Raw genomic sequence first — 14323 nt, forward strand, 5'->3', positions numbered from 1 at the left:
TGAGAGTGGAACAGCCCCCTGGAGGGCGATCTGGGGATGTGCATGAACGTCCCTGAATAAGTACTTACACCTCTGCCTCCATTCGTAAAATGCATGGTCTATTCACAGCACACTCCCAGGTTTACTTTAAATATACAGCCCTAATTGTCCAAAAGGTTATACATACACACACATAATTCTGCGTATATTCTGTACAGCTTAGGCATTTTAGTTAGAATCATATTATGCAGTTTTACCTTAGCAATCATGAGAGCACTTCCCACATCACTGAATAAAGAAATACACACATGTTTTTATATATACACACACACGTATATACAGATATATGTAATATTTATACTGAAAATTCCATTCAAGAGCAAAAATGGAAGATTCTCATTTATTTTCCTAGAGGAGAAAAGAAAAAAGGAAAAAGTTTTGAAAACACATCGGTTCTAAATGATTAGATTCTACTCATGTTGCCCTTAGAATAAACAGTACTGACAACAGGGCATTTGCTGAGCACTTACACCTGTGCATCGGGGGCACCTGGGCGCCCCCACCCCCGATGATCAAGCCTTCTGAAGATGAAGGCTCGCTTAGTCTGGTTTTAAAGTTGATGTGTTTTCTCAGCACGGGCAGGGCCTGCTCGTGAAGCAAGGTCTGTCTGGATACCTGTTTCCTCAACAATTTCATCCCTGGTTTGGCAGAAGAGAAGTGAGCAGTAAAAGTATGTTTTTAGTAAGTGTTCCATTTCAGGCCATTTCCCCTCATCCTGGCATATCATCCGCGAAAGCGTTCCTTAAAAGCTCTCCTCATACACGTGGAACCCCCGTGGCCACCCTGAGGACTTGGGGACCACCACCAGACGACCCCGAGGCCACGGCAGAGACCAGGCACATCCTCAGCCGAGGTCACTGGCCTCAGAGCGGGGACGGGAACCCACCCGTGTGGCCCTGGCGGCCGAGCCCAGCCCAGCCCCGGCAGGTGTAGGGTTCCCAGCAGCCGGCAGCATCACCTGGAAGAGGGAAGGATCCTGTCCTCCCCTTAGTGAACACCAAAATGATGGGCTCTTTGACCTTATTGTGAGAAACCTTGGGGTTAACTTAAAATTCCTTACATTTTAAAAGGAAAGTAATAAAACAAACCAAGAAAACAAACCAAGATGTGGGGAAAGAAACAATGTATTCATTTACTCACCTTTCTTAGTGATCAACCAATACCGCCTTAAGGTTAATAAGTCAGTAAAAATAGTAGGTGGTAAGTATATAACTTATATGTGGTAAAGAGAATCATCTGAACTAAAAATAACACTATAACTAACAAAATCATAAAGTGAACCAGAGAAAAGAGGCCAGAGAAATGGCAGTGTGCTAACTATCTCATCTCCATGAGGGGTTCACAAACACTGCCTGAAGCTGCCATGTCAAGAATCAGCTGTTTAGCTAAATATTGGGGCTTTTCAACAGCCCCACAGTAAGGATGCGGAAAGAGGACACAGCCTCCCAAATGCCCAAAGGACAACACAACCACCGACACTAAACCAAAGAAAAGGCCAGAAAGCCCCCACACGGGAGGCCAAAAAGCAGAAGCATTTAATACAGAAAAAAAAAAAAAAACCAAAAAAACACCGGATGAAAAGTTTAGAACTAAATATATCTGTTGTGTCAGCAAATGTAAATGGGATCTGTTCATCCAAAAATGATCGGATTAGGTAAAAAACAAAACTGAACAATTACTGTCTACATAGAAAGCATCCAGAGCACAACAGGCAAATAGTAACCGAAAGACATCTGAGCTCAAAATATCCGTATCACAAAGATTAAATCTAAAGCAAATGCTAAACAAGATAAGGCCCATTTCACACGTATAAGGTACACAGTTTATCATGAGATAAGAGTGTCCTGGAGTTGTGTCCCTTCTAATAAAAGGCAACACAGAGAATGCAGAAAAATAAGAGGAAAGGAACAGAAACATAGAATTAGCAGCAGATTTGAACTTGCTGTGGTACACTTGATATCAATAACACGATTAATACTTAGCTAAGCTACACTTCAAACACTGTACAACGAAAGAGTTTATGCTTTCTTTTTCAGACCCCCACAAAACATTTAAGAAAATCAATGCAACATAGAAAGTTTCCAAACACGTACACAAATATCCAACATACACAACATACAGGCCACAACCCCTGAGCACACTGCAACAGGATTAGAAATGAATAAAACCAGAAGAAAAACAAAAATCCACCTATAGGAAAATTGAACATCTTCCTCTTAAATACTCCAATCCAAAGTGAAAGTGAAGAAACTTTATAAGGTGAAGATCATGAGCGCATCACGTACTGAAAATTTCAGAAACTGCTCGCAGTGAGCTCAGAGAGTAATTCAGTCTCACGCACTTCAGTGATTTTTTTAAAAAAAGGAATAGACGCAAATAAACTAAGCACTGGACTCAGAAAGTTAGAAGAAGAACTCAACAATTAAGCCACATGTTGTTCAAGAAAAAAGAGGAAGAAGATAAGAAAAACGAAAGAAATTAAAGCAATCCTGACTCTGGAAACAGAAGACTCACAGAATTGCTAAAACCCGCCATGTGGACAAAGTCTGCCTGTGCTTGTTGGGGGCAAAGCACGGGGAGGAGAGTTGAGGGAGGCTTCTAGGAAGCAGGCTGCAGCATTACAAACAAAACAAAAACAACGAAAATCTTCAAAGGGGAACAAAGTCAGAGAGGTCTATGTATGTATACGTATACGAGCTGAACACCCTCGCATACTGCTTTAACAATTAGCAATGTTTCATTTCACTCACTAACATACATTTTTTTGGTAACTACATGGAATAAAATATCTCAACTTTAAACTGACAAAAGATGGCAAAGAATGAGTCATTTTTTAAAAAAGATTTTTCTCATTAACATTATGAGGTAAAAAAATAAGTAGATTCACGGGATGTTGCAAAGCTAGCCCAGAGCAGTCCCAAGCATCCTTCAAGCAGGCTCACTTCCGGCTGCTTTTCAGTGTGCGCCGAGAGCAGGACACGGGAAAACTTCAAACTGAACAACAGCCATTTCTATACACTGTTAGGACTGCCTGCAGCGTACGATAAACTCAAAAATCTAGTTTTCGGCCAAATTTCACTGATGGAGAGCCGCCTCTACACCGCTCACCAACTTGCTTTGATTCTCTTCTGATGCGTGTTTTTTCAAAGGTCCTGTTAAAGGACAAGCTGAAACTATTGAAGTTGTTATGAACTTGGAAGAGGCAGAGCTTTCCTTAACAGGTCGCTTGTAGGGCTTTTTCTCCAGAGTAATAAATACCCTGTATCAACAATGCAGAAAGCATTCCAAACCTGAGTCTACAGAAAATGAAGTGACTCAGACATAAACGTGGCTCTACCCGTGCAGCCCCTGGCGCCCCGAGGACCCCTCCTCGTCCCTCCTTTCCCCCGGGGGGGGGGTTCTATGAGGACCCAAAATTCCAGTTCAGAAACACATCCGTCGTCTCACTGCAACTTTGCTGAAGCCCGTGACATTGTTTTCAAGGACCCCGAGTGCACAGAGCAGCAAGCCGTCTGCACTCCTGTGCTCTGTGATTTCAGGGGAAGCCAAGGGTTAGATCCCAGCCCCCCTATTTCAGAACTTCTCCTTAAAGCTCTTTAGAAAATCCTTTGACTGTTTCTAATTTGCTCTGTATCCCCCAAGAAGAGAAACTCTGTCTTCCGGAAATATTTGCAAGCTCAAATTGAGCAAGAGCTGTAAATAAAAACCTGGCGTGCAGTTGGGAACTTGGCTTTCGAGAAGTGCAGAAATGTGCTTCCGGGAAGCTATAAATAGAAGCAGGCCTGCCCCGTGCAAAAGATAGGGAGACGTGCCGTAAGTTCTCATGTATAAAGGCAGCCACCAGAGACAAACGTGCCCCCCAGAAAAAGCGCTCGACGGAGCAGTTCGCCTGAGACTGCTGTAGTAATTTCACAAGCAGGTGCTACTGGACAAGAACTCAGGTTATACAACTGCGATGCAAAGGCAATAAAACAGAAACAAGAACAGAAAACCCAATGTCTCCTCATTGAGCACTTATTCAAAGAGACCCCCTTGTGTCCATATTACCTCCTTTGGCCCCCACGGCCCCACAGTGGGGCCCAGTGGTGACAGGATGCATGGATGGGGGACCCAGGCTGGAGAGTCCTCAGCCCCTTGTGCAGGTCGCTCAGGCGGTAACTGCACCCCTGGGTTCAGTCGGCCACACCCGCAGCCCCCGCTGTCTCCCCCCGCCCCGCCACATGCCCACAGCCTGGGCCTGAGCTGTGCTTGCCCCAGCGTAAATCACAAGTTACTCTCTGAAAGCCATTTTGCTTACCCTAAACCCTGCAGATAAAAACACATTATCTGAAAATTAAAAATAGTTCCAGTGGTCTAGGAAGGCCACAGATCTCCTCTGCAATCGTCCTTGCCATTTCAGTTACGTAAGGTCAAGTTTACGTAATACAAAGAAGAAAGCATTTCAGAATTTCCTTCTTAGCAACCTCCAAACGTTTGGTTATGTACTTCACCTAACAGCTGGGTTGCAGTAGGAACCAATATTACTTAATAGTAACAGTTGAAATATTTAAAAATAGGTGTTTCTTCCACCTGGCAGAAGGAGGAGAGAGGGCAGCAGAGGGCGGTCGGAAGCAGGGCTGCATTTCTGAGGGGGAGCGGGCCCCTTCCAGCGCGGGCTGGGGGCGCGGGTGCCCTCCTGGGCAGCACTGAGCATTCCCCCCACCCTGGGCTTTCTGGAAACCAAGGTGCCCAAGAAGGAATGCAGCACCCTTTCAGGGCTCTGTGGGTCATGGGGGGAGGAGGAGGTCAGGTTCAGACGGCAGTGCCTAGAAGGAACACCTGGGACGCCTGTCAAAAATTCAAGCACTTAACGTACGTGCAGGGAAGTTGGGACAATGACTTGGCCTCTGCAGCTACTACCGCAAGTTGGAGGCTGAAGGGCGGGCAGGGCCTGTTACCATCGTTGCCGCCACGACGACTGCCAGCAGCAGAGGCCAGTGCCGGGACCCCAGCTCTCCTACTGAAGGCGGTGGGCGGCCTGCTGTACAGTGAGGACCCTCACTCACCTCACCACACAGCAGGAGCTCCTGGTCAGGAGAACTCCACCCTGCAAGCATGATCTGGGGGGGGGAACACGCTGGCACCTCTAAGAGAACGTGGCCTGTAGGACAACGTTACAAACTATGTCCAGGACACAGACAATGCACGGAGATCCACTCCCTTGGAGACTTCACGTCCACCGTCCCGATGCCGACAACGCAAGATTTTCAGCCCCTCCCCCTCCCAAGCTGGGGCTCAGAGACTCACTTCCAATACGCCCATGTCCAGCCCCAACCCTCACCTTCCCCACGGGCAGCTTCCTCTGTGTGTCCCCGCCTCAGTTCATGGCAACTCCGCCACCCAGATGCTCAGAGCCGAAACCCTGGAGCTACTGACCACTCCTCTGCGTCCCTCCCAGCCCACCTGCCACCTGAGTAAATCCTACCAACGTCCAAACAGCTCTAGCCTGCCCAGGGTGTCCACGCCAACTCACTGTCTTCACTGGTCCCCCCACTGTGATTTGATCTCCACAGATAAAAGGGATCTTTGCTTTATGTATAGCATGCATGTCCTAGGTGCCACACGCAGTGACAGGCACCCAGAAGGCCTGATCACTACAGCAGAGCGAGTGAGTGGATCAGCCCCGCGCCTGCCCTGAAAATGAGGCCTCCCTGACCACTTTATTTAAAATTGTAGAGACCCACCTCCCCAAGAACTTGTCTGTACTTCACTGCTTTTTCTTCTCCACAGCACTGCTCACCTTCTAGCATCTTCTGACGTTCTATATCATCTACCGCCAAGTTCGATTTAATGACCATATTTAGAATCCTGCCCCCGACAACTAGAGAATACAGCTCTTCTAAAGCACATACTGAAGAGTCACAAACATTGACGGTAAAGCAAGTCTCAAAAAGATTCAAACACTAAGTAATCTCTGAGCATGATACAGTATCTCATTGATAGAAATCAAGAACCAAAAGATTACTTGAGAAACTTTTTATCTGCAGATGAAGAACCCGTCTAAATATCTCATTTCTTCAAAGAAAAAAGAACCATCCAACAAATTTTCAAGAGGCTACAAATTAACTATTATAAACTAGAACTTGAATCCTACAAATTAGAACTCCTGAAAGCAGCTCCACTCGTCTCCAGAGAGAACTACACAGCCTTCCACGCTTACACCAAGAGGAAGAGAGGCTACAAGTGAACGTGCTAAATGTTCAACCTACGGACTTAGAAGAAGAAAACCCACATAAACGACCCCCCCAAAAGCAGAACAGAGATAAGAACGGGAAGTGAATGGGGGAGAAAATAAATGTACACGAGGATCACCAGAGGCAGAAACTGGTTCTCTGGAAGACGATGAAACAGACAGCGCTAAAGCAGACTGGCAGAGTGTCCTTAGCTCTGATGACACCAGGTCTGCACGTGTCCCGTCCCACCGGAAACACCGGCGGGGGGTGAGGGGGTGGAGGGTGGGCTCAGGGAAAGACGGACACGGCCAGCAGCAGGACACCGCGGGCTCGCCACCGCGCAGCAGGCCTCCGCAGGCCGGCCACGCACAGGGTGCTCAGTGGGCACTGGTGGGGCCGAAAGGAGCGCCAGCCGCCTCCCCTCGGGCTCCTGACTCAACCAGCAAGCCTCCCTCTGCTTCTCCACACCTGCCCCGACACCACGCGTCACGGCCCACGGACACCTGGTCAGACCCTGGCCCCGCGGCAGTGCGGGGACACGGAGGGCCGGGGTTTGGGTCCAAGGCTGCTGGATGGTACGAGCTGCTGTGACGCTGCTCCTTAAACGACAGCACTTTACCCTCCTAGGGGACAGGCTGTTGGCAGGGCTGAAGAGCTACAGCATGTTAAGTGTGACCACTTTCCCAATGAACAACAACAGACGTGGACAAGGCTTAACAAGCGTCGCCTCCCTGACCCCGCAGAGACACACTGAGGGGTTCGCAGACCCTGGATACCCCGAGGACCCAAACGCTGGTAATGAAGAGACAGAAAGTGCTGTGCCCGCAGATGTCGTGCTCACGCATCCATGCCTTCCTGGCATCAGTGATGCTTCCAGGGCACAAACAGGACAATATTCTGAGTTGGAAAAATACTGTATCTTCCGTCTAATAATCACTTTCAAACATACCATGAGGATATTAGGTTTAATGCTGTATTTTCTGTATCAACACGGATCTTAGGGTACCACTGCCGGTGCCACAGTTTTTCCTATAAGATGGAGAAATGGCAAGTTGCCGACCTCATCCCACGGGGCTGGTGCAGACGCGTGGCCAGCTTTAGGCGCACCAGAGCACGTGAGACGCTTCCCGCCAGCCTCCGAGGCCCCGCTACTCACAGCTTCTCAAGGCTCGGGTTCCGTCCTGGGCCCCACAGCAAGCTCTCTGTGACTGCGCGTCTATGGCAACAACCACAAGACAAACTCGACGGGGTGGAACAGCTGCTATTAAACATAGATAACCCAAGCAATCCAATCTCCACCCGGGTGGGGAAGGCCTTCCTCTTCCTCCCTCGAGCGACGAAGACACTACAAACACACAGCTGGGGAACGAGGCCGCCACCACGTAGGGCGGAGAGGGCCTTGGCGGGTGCCAGGAGCGGTTGGCCAGCCAGCCCGGGACAGGGTAGATGGAACACCATCATTTATCGCTGCTCCTCTAGAGCCCACTAAACCTGTGTGTGCATTTTAAAAAATCACCAACACAACTGCAGATAAAAGGCAAAGGAGAGAGAACAAAGTTCTGGGAGAAAAAACATGGGTGAATAAGGGGCACCTGGCTTACCAGATACAAGAAACCGAATCGAAGCCTCCTGGGGCTCAGGAAGGGCAGCGCCAGGACCCCTAACACAGGAGAAGGACCTGTCCCGGGAGCACAGAGGTCCCCAGACCCCTCCGCACCCCGCACAGCAGGGAGACTCGTCTTCCGGGGAGGGCAAGGGTGCCACAGTGACGGCACTGCCCACCGGGTGCAGGCGGCCTGGGCCACGCCTCCCAGTGCAGTGAGCAGGCTGACCAGGGAGGGAGCCCCAGCTGCCAGCATCCCTGCACCCCTGAGGGTCCCCGGCCTCCGGGCGCCCTGTCCTAAAGATGAGCAGACAGGCCAGGAAAACTGTCATCACGGAAGGCAGACCCAGACAGACAAAAAATGGGACCCTGGTCGGAACCCGCTGCCCAGGAATAAAGGCAGCTCCGCCGCCCAGAGGGCCATCAGGGTGGAAGGCAGACCTCAGGCAGACAAGGGAACCCGTCCTCGATATCCACAGGGAAAGCTGTTTCCAAACCCATAATCACACCCCCTGGTTCGGTGAGATTTCGAGTGAAAATAACAGGGAAACACAAGGAAGGAGAAGAAAAGAGAAAGTAGGAAAAGAGAAATCAAGACGTGGTCTAAGTAGTAAGCGACAGAAGCAGAGTGTTCCCTTCTCTCCAAACCCAGCCAGCCCCTCGGGCTCCAGGCACATTTGGGACTGACGGTTCCATAAAAGCCCAGACAATGCAGACAACGGAACAAGCACAGCTCTGCACCCGAGGGCTCAGCTGCAGGAACGCACTCAGCTCCGCGGCTCGGGGCCCTTGGGACCGACTGTTAAGGCCAAAGGCAGCGAGTGACAGCGGGACGGATGAGGGAAGCGGCTGGATTTACGGTAGAGAACGCAGAAACGCAAGTGCTCAGCTTGCTCTCCTCTGGAAACACCACCCAGAGGCATAGAATCCGAAACCCTCTCCCGTAAAGCGCTACTGAGGGAATCGTCCATTTTCCTGGGTTATAAGTTCCACTGCGGAGTGACTTTATCAGACTCGGGAGGGCGGAGGCTCTGTTGGGGAAGGGCTGGTGCGAGGCCCGAGTTCCGAAGCCACAGCCCCTGTCCCTCTTCTCTCCAGAGCTCAGTCCCCCGGCAGACGGTGGTTCCGGGGAGCATGTGCTCAGTTTGGCTGGTGCTGCCACTTCTGGCTGAACTGCTGAGGTTCTCGTGGCCACAAATCAAGCCCACACGTGCACCTGCACAGCAGCCGGCAGGGAGGGGGCGACGGGAGTCCAATCTTCGTGGGCCAGACCCACGCACCAGGCTCAGGCTTAAACATGAAGCAGGTCTGGGCGCTCGGTGCAGCGAAGAGCCGCCAGGCCTCTAACTTGACGACACACGGCACTCGATGCAAAGCCCACGCAGATGTCGGTCCTCACGCTCAACGTAACCCCAAGCGTTTCTGCGGTCAGGCTTCTCTACGCCGGCTGGTTTTGCTGTTTCACCCGGCAGTGCTGGGGGCCACCTCAGAGGCTGCTGGGCTGCTGCGGGGGGCCGTCACACTGGAGGAAGCCGCAGAGCCCGGGGGGGGGGGGGGTGCTGGGACGGGCAGACCCGAGGGCACCAGCGAGTCAGAGCGAGAGGCACGGGGAGCTCGCGGAGACCCTCCCGGTGCCACACGCTGCGCCGGACGCCTGATGCCTCTGCCAGGCCCAGCAGCCACGTGACGCCGGAAAGGCAGCCCAGGCGCAGAGGACGTGCCCCCGGCTCAAGGCCACGTGGCCAGCGGGAGGCAGGCAGATCCGGCTGCCCGGCCCCCGGGGGCCTTGCAGCGGCTCAGCTGGGCCCAGCCCTGACCCCGCACGGACGTCTTTTAACGCGGAGCCCAGAGTGGGAGGGCGGGAGGGGAGCCTCTGTAACGGGGTGAGGAGGAGAAGAAACGGGACAAAAAGACATTGTGCGTCGGTGCCACGTGAGATGCTGTCTCTGCCTGGCACCTCCCAGACGGGCACTGCCCACGGGTGCTCACCGATTTGGTGGGAGGCGGACAGGCGGGGGGAATGGGGTGAAGCAAGGGGCCAGAGAGGAAAACCAGGTGGCAGTGAAGGCTCCCGGGAGGACAGCCTGGGAGAGCAGGACGGACCGGAGAAGCAGGTGTGGGGAAGGGCAGCCTGGGGACTTCTGAGTGGTGATGGGGAACCTGGCACCTGGGGATGCATCCCTCCGCGTCACACCTGCTGAGCAAGGTGGTGACAGAGAAGGACGACGCCCTCTGGTCCAGAACCACTCTTGGCTATAAACCTACCTGTCCCCCAAGGCGACCCCGAGGCACTTCCCAACAGCTCATAAATGCGCACAGCCAGCAGGGCCTCCACGGCCGGGGCTGTGATGACCCTCGGGTTCTGAAGTCACGTGGGCTACAGACGTCTAAACCTGGCCTTTACGTCACAACTACTCACCCAGGCCCACATGTGGACTTGATGGAGGGAAGTGGAAAAATGCTCAACCTTTGTCTAAACTAAGCGAACAAACCATCGGGATCTTTTGCTAATTTTTCAAACTGCTGGATTTTACTTTATGTCTTTATGTTCTATATTTCCTTTTCCTCCGCAAATTAAAACAAGCTAACGGGAGAGGCGGAGCAGGTGACCTCTCTGGCTGGTGCGCGTGCCGGGTGCCCCGCTGCGCGCCTGCCCGCTCCCTGCTGCAGCCGGAGGGCAGCCGGCCGGGGGGCCGGGGGCAGCCGTCACCCAGTGGGGGTCCCCTGGCCTGTGGAGAACAGCTATGTGCAGAGTTGGGCCTGGCCCCAGCACGAGGAAACCGAGGTCCGCTCTCCCTCCGGGCGCTGCAGGCGGCAGCCCTTGGGGCCCCCAGACGTGGCTACCACCCTCTACAGTCCTGCGTCGCGAGCCCAGAAACCCAGCTTCACATGAAACACGCACACAGCGGGATCCAGTGAGAAGCATGACAAGTCAGGTTTCGTCACAGGAGGTGTTCTCACAGCGCTGAGCCGCTTCCTGTGGGTGCCGCGGCATCTCCCGCGGCCCTCCCCGAGGTCACGCGTGTCCTCGCGCTGGCGTCTGCTTCACACCGCCTCTCGCCAGGCCAGACCCAACAACAAGAACAAGATGCGCCCGGGAGGCACTGGCTAACCTCAAATAGCTCCTCTTCCAAAATCCGAGGCGGGTCAAGCGATTCAATGACTCTTTGACAGTGCCGTGGTCAAATACACTGTAAGATTTGGGAATCCGTGGCTAGAGCCAAACCTCAACCTTTTTTAAAATTAGTTTGGATACGTCCTCTAGAGTTTGAGTAGTTTCCTCAAGTTTCCAGAATTTTCTGTTAAAACTTACACCCTTGTTACACAGTCTTGAAAGGAAACCTTGGTAACTCTGACTGAAACCCACGTTTAGGATGAGGGCGTCCCGTCCTCAGAGCCCGCGGGTTAGAGCTCCCCAGCCTTCTCCGAGGTGGCCTTTTGCCCCAGCAGCACCCCTGGAGAGCAGAAATGGGTCCCAGCCTCGCAACTGACTTGCCAGGTGACCCTGGGGAGGCAGCCCTGCCCCTTGCCTCTGGTGGGGAGCAGGCAGGGAGGGCGCGGGGCCGTCCGGCAGGCCACCGCAGTGGGTGCCTCGACGTGCCTGCTGCTGGTCCTCAGGGCTGTTCTCCTCTGCTTTGCTCTGGGCACGGAGGCTTCCCCTCCAGCCCCTGCACTCCATCCAGGTGAGGAGCGTCTACACCATCCGGCTCTGAGGGCGCTTGGTGGGACCCGCATCCCACACGCTCACTACCATGTCTCTTTTCTAGGCTAAATATGCGTTGCTTTTGTAATCAGAAAAAAAGTATGTTACTTCCAAAAAAAAATGACAGTGATTTAGCAATGAAGGACGGAAGTGCTTCTCGAGTCCCCGGGCACGGGTGGGCGTGTGCTCCCTCTCCTAGAGGACCCCCTCTCGCTCCTCCTCTGCCCTCAAGCTCCATGTCTCTCCCCGAACTCTGAGCTTCCAGGGAACCCTCCGTGGCTCCTGCCACCCTGTCTGCGCCCCCAGTCTCCCCCAGGAAGGGAAGTGACACAGCCCGGGAAGTGTGGAATGCTGTGGCCTCACACGTGGCTGTGACATTCTGCTGCATCCACAGAAGGAGGGAACGCGGTGCTGCCACAGCTGAGGGGCAGGTACACGCATGCAGGTTTCTCTCTTTTATAGCAGCACGATTTCACAACTAAAAACTTTAAAACAAAGGAAAAAGAAATACAAGGAGGAAGAAAGGCTTGTTTACATATAAAAAGTTAAGGGGGAAGGTGCAGAAATCAGAGTGAATCCAAAATACATAGCATCTTGGCTTGTTCCGTCTACAACACAAAGCTGCTAGTAAGAGATGTTCTTGAAGGAATTATCTCAAGTCTCCAGTCAAAACGGCCCACAAACAGAAGGTAAGAACAGTGCTTTTTTATTTGAAGTAAGGCTTTAGAAAGACTAAGGTATTTAAAGTGAACCATTATCGGAAAGACCGCTGCGCCTGCTGCCGCCACAGCCAGGAGCGGAGGAGAGACGGGCGGAGACGCAGGAGGGGAGGGCGTGTAGGCACTTCCCTGCTTACAGTGACAGCTGCGAATATTGGAGTCATTCCTGCAAATTATACATATATACCCGTTTGTTTTCACACTGCCAAGTGTCAAAAGAGCACTTAAGATCAAACTCAATTGTTGGAAAATGTGCAACGGCAAACTGGGATTGACATAAAAATACATCTAAAAATGTTCCCACTCCCATATCATAAAATGTGGCTTTACAGAAATTGTTGTACTAATTTTCAAATTATTACCTAAGCTGAGATACATAGTTGTTTGTAGAACATATTTTACAGCGGGTGGAGTGACCAAAAGTGGAGTTTTAAGAACTCCCCTTGCTTCAGCAGCTTCTAAGGCGTAGCTCAGGGCGGAGGCTCCGCGGCCGGCGTGGGGCTCGCGCAGCCGGTGTGCAGCCCCACCCTGACCCCGCCACGGCCGGCTGCTCAGGGCATCATCTCCAGCTCATCTAGAGTCACCCTGAGAACACGGACCCCGACGACAGCAGCAAGCGCAGCATCGTCCTCTGACTCTGACCCCTGGGATCTGGAGGCGAGTGTCCCTGCCTCCAATTCCACCGGGGCCCCTCCCGGATATGCCGTCTCTCCAGGGGGGTGCTTCCCTCAAAGGAAGAAAAGGGGGGCACAGACCCCAGGGGCTGTCCTCCCACCCGAACGGGCGACGTCACGGCCACGACCCACACCGGGTGCAGCATCCGCCCACAGGACACTAAGGGTGGCATTTATCCAGGGACCACCAATTATGAGACACACAGACTCGACCTTGGTAAGAAGCCCGCGGAGATGGCATCACCACCCACCTAGGAAACAAAGCCGCCACGCGGCTGCTTGGGCTTGCCTACGGTCTCCCGGCCAGGGGGCCACCAGGATTCCAGGGCCCCTGTGTCCGGGACTGCGGTCCACAGTCTGTACACGTGGTTGGGAGGCCCCCACGACGTCTCAACAGGCAGGGTGCGCTTCTCAAGCCAGAAAACGAACTCGAAGCCCACCCACTTCCTGGTTCACTTGGAAACCACCTTCTCACAGTCTATCGAGCGACTGAGAAACCTCCTCCTCCATCCCACACCTGGGCGAGCACCAGGAAACGGTCCGATAATGCCCAAGCTACACGGGGTTCGGCGCGGAAACAAAAACAGCACCGGCAGAAAGAACTCAAGAGGAAGGGAAATCAGCCCTGTTCACTGTGCAGGGGCCAAAATGAGACAGAGAGCACCCCCGGTGGCTGTCTCCAAGCCTCTACCCAGCTCCCCCACCCCCTGCCCCCGTCCTGGGTTAACAGGTAAACTGCTCGACGCGGGGGATGGAGGGTGAGGGAGAGGCGCGAGCACCCCTGCAGGAGGCCGCAGCGCCAAGCCAGGGCCGCCAGCACCTTCTAGGAGCGCCGCAGCAAACACCCCGAGCTCCGTGTCCGGGGCCACGCCAAAAGCGACAGCTGGCAGGCCTCGGAGAATCGCTCTGTGGAGAAAGCAATCTCCTGGACACGTCCAGCCCTGCATCAAGCCTCGACTTCTTTTTAAGGGGGATGGGAAGGTGAGGCCGTGGGTAGGTCAGCCGGGGGCCTGGGCAGAGGTGGGGGTCCGTGTGCCCCCATCCCAGCCAGCCCTGCCCACGGAGAGAGCGGGCAGCGGGGGCACAGGAAGGCCGGGGTCCAGGAAGGGCTGCAGAGCACAGACCCCAGAGACGGAGGCCTTCAGGACACGGCAGAGGCCCAGGGTCAGCAGTGCCGCCTTCAGAACGCTGGCTTAAGGCTACCTGTGGACGCTGACAATGGTTTCCTCACACACACTCTAGGCCTTTATGAGGCTTGTTTTACTCTCAACAGGGCTGAGGAGCCCATGAAGAACGGCATCCCGGCTCAGAGCTGAAATCCTGGAGGACGCTAGGTGGAGGGTGTTTTATAAAAAAGAAAAAGAAAAAGCTCC

General features: G+C 53.2%; 1 protein-coding gene across 9 annotated transcripts in view; it reads right to left on the bottom strand.

Moving 5' to 3' along the window:
* Nucleotides 1–14323, bottom strand: part of HDAC4 (histone deacetylase 4) — a 290477-nt gene that overhangs the window by 133928 nt on the left and 142226 nt on the right. The gene's annotated exons all lie outside the window — the stretch shown is intronic.

The sequence above is a fragment of the Hippopotamus amphibius genome, chromosome 8, assembly GCF_030028045.1.
Source record: "Hippopotamus amphibius kiboko isolate mHipAmp2 chromosome 8, mHipAmp2.hap2, whole genome shotgun sequence".
Lineage (NCBI taxonomy): Eukaryota > Metazoa > Chordata > Mammalia > Artiodactyla > Hippopotamidae > Hippopotamus > Hippopotamus amphibius.